The sequence below is a fragment of the Heliconius melpomene genome, chromosome 4 (genome assembly GCF_056956725.1).
Source record: "Heliconius melpomene rosina isolate 202511_hmr_F chromosome 4, ASM5695672v1, whole genome shotgun sequence".
Lineage (NCBI taxonomy): Eukaryota > Metazoa > Arthropoda > Insecta > Lepidoptera > Nymphalidae > Heliconius > Heliconius melpomene.
This window is the reverse complement of record NC_140392.1, coordinates 6,000,270-6,003,603: the sequence shown is the minus strand read 5'-3', so window position 1 is coordinate 6,003,603 and position 3,334 is coordinate 6,000,270.

The following is a 3,334-nucleotide window of genomic DNA, read 5'->3' as shown; positions in this document are numbered from 1 at the left end:
TTATTTTTTCCAAATATCAGGTAAATATATGTTGTTATTCGCTAGATAAATAAATAAATTGTAAACTAATTCTTTTGTTATAATTTTGTGGTTAATTTACGTTTTCACTAGTAAATATAATAATTAAGGAAAATTACAGAAATGTATCAATATTTTAGCATATCGCCGGAGCAAACCGGTTCTCCGAATGTCACGAACAACATACGATAATGTAGAACTTTTCATTGAATCATCATTAGATAAAGTATATCACGCACATTGTTATAAATTATTTACATCTAAAAAATATCACCCGACTTACAGTATTTAAAACAACAGCAAAATTTAGTGGAAAATGAGAAGACGTCAGAAGTTACAAGAAATGGAAAGACGAATCACAAGCTCCTGTTTCTAGAGAGTGCTCCGAGTCACATTTTCCTGTTCCTGGAGAGTGCTCCAAATCTCATGCTAATGTTAATTCTACGTCTACTGAGGCTGTCGGTATATTGACAGACGAGTATGTGCTAATATGACTTCATATAGTAAATAAAATTAAAAATATTTGAGACCAGTCGTGGCGCAGGGGCACAGAGTGTGACTGTAAAACCAACTGTTTGTGGATTCAATCTCCATTCCAGGAGATGAAATATTTATTTAAATTTATATTTCTATTTCTTACGCTCTGGTGTCGAGGCTAAACAGCGACGTTAAGTGCTGCTACTCAACACTGAACGCCTTCAAAATATGGCAGAAACTTAATTGAATTGTGTGTCATCTTTTAAATTTGTAATGTTTGCGTATTTTTTAGTCTGTTTGTTTCCCTAATAAAAATATAAATAAATAAATATTTGACGCGCTCGAGTATGTCCATGGAACAGTTTTTTTTACGTTTTTTAAAAATCTATAGCCAGCCGGTCAAACGATATGTATTGTATGACATTTTTTTCTTGTTATCATCTAAGCTTCGCAACCCAATCGCTCTCGATGACGCTCGAGTAAAACATCGAGTTTGCTGCTTTGCCTCCCTAACTATAAATATATGTCAAAATAACGTATATCCGCCGTATATACGTATATCCGCTGAGACTGGACAATTAACGTATATCCGCCTTAACCAACGGCAACTTTGATCTGAAGAATAGATTCTCCTTTGTTTTTTTTTCAAATAGAAAATATATATGTAAGCACCGTGTCGGTTGCTTAGTTCATTTGAGAGATGGCGCCACTTTCAATAAAGGATTGGAGATAGACGCTTGCTGTGGCTGCCATTTTTTAAATTGATGTTCCTAACGAACTATATATAACTTTCCTTTTAAATTATTTGCCTATTAAGAGTTGATGTTAACTATAATTTATTCATTGTGATAGATTCAGTGCAACCATTAGTATAAGTATTAACAAAAGGAATTAGTGCATAGACATTTAATTGTCGATTCTATTTTTGGGTTAGTAGTTTTATTGTTTAATTTTCATTAAGTTTTCATATTTGTATGATATTAATATTATATTAATATCATACAAATAATAAATATATAAATCTAATAAATACATCTCTTTTTAGATGAACCACGTTGTGTTGTGCATTGCCAATTTCCAACATTAATAACCAATTTTTTATATATATCTCTTGCTGATGCTATTTTTGCCGGTGGCAACGTAAATAATGTAAGAAAAAACCGTTTAAAATGAACATTTTGCTGGTCTCTTATATTGGAAGTAGTACATGCACGAGTACGCAAATCAGATACAATATCGTATATTAGACAATATTACTTATTACAAAAAAATTGCGAAATACATTAATAACATAAGCTGGGAGTACCTCCACACGGTGAAGACCGTAACGGTACTATACCGGCTAAAATTTCCATTTATCACGCCTTCGGGCTTATATATACCTTTCGTAGTCTAGGTATTCGTTTGATTTTGCAAGGTAGCCTACCCGGTAACGCAGGGGAGCAGCCATCAAATTCCTATATTTCTTGACCCAAGCGTCATTGTGACAAAAAGTATAATGCCTAGAACAAAAAAAAACCGGCCTTTCTCAGAACTCAAAAGACTAAACGGATGAAGCGAGCTAGATCTAAGGAAAACGAACAAGAACATCAAGTATGCTTAGCCCGAAGACGAGAATCTCTGTTTTTGGAAACAGCTACGCAAAGGAAAGATAGATTAGCTGCTGTTCGAAGCCGTACCGCTGGTTTTTGCGCCTCAGAAACAGTGAACCAGCGTAAAGTTGACCTTGAACGTCACGTTATATCGTTATATCGCGAGTCTAAGAATGTCTTAGTAGTACTCAGCGTAAAGAACGTTTTACAGCTGACCGTCAACGTCATGTTATTTCTAGTGAGTCTGAAACTTTTTCTCAGCATAAAGCAAGATTAATTCAGGAACGAAATCGACATGCGAGAAGTAGGGCCATTGAAAGCGAAGAGGGACATCAAAGAATTTTTGTCTATGGAAAGAGAAAGAGACAGATAGTATACGTCAATTAGAGACAGGAACACAGCGTGAAGTTCGCTTACACAATGATCGCATCTATCATATATTAATTAGGATGTCGATTCTGTAGTGGTCAACTTCGCCTTGAACTTTTGACCCATTTGACAGTCCGACTTGCTACCGCGACGGCGAATGCACGGTCCTTTTGCGCTTCTCGCTAATCCCGTTAACCAATTATTGTATTGTGTTCTAAATAAACTTTAATAGTATACAGATATCGTGGACTTGTTATTTCAGTTCTAAATAATAGTTTTACTTAATAGCATACCATATAAAACTATAATTCCTTCTTCTGATGAAGGTTTATTAGATGAGACCTCCCTAATGAATCCTTGATGGAGTTATAAAGAAAAAAGCAGATTTTCTTACACGCGTTCTATTAACTATGTCAATTATTCAAATATTTAGTTTTGTTTCAATAATTTTGACGAAATCATCAGCCTTTGAAATCATCATTAAATGGAGATCATGAATATTCTTATCATTTCCTAGAAAATATCCGGACGCATAATAATGCTTTCCAAATGACATCTTTTGGGGTGAAATAAAAAACAGGTCATTTCATATTAACTTTTAAGGATGCAATCCACATTTAAGAAATCAACATTTAAAGTCAGCTTTAAATTTGAACTGCAAAATATGTCAAATGATGTAAATCCCTACGTTACAAGTTTCAAAGCAGCATTGGATACAATTCCACCTGGACAAAATACTAATTATAAGTTTGTTATCAGTGCTGATAGACGCCCTATTATGAAATATCGCGGCAGGCATAATGCACCTACTGCCAATGAAGTTGCTGTAGTTCTTGTTGATCAACAATGTGACAAATGAGACCATATTTTGTCAAGGT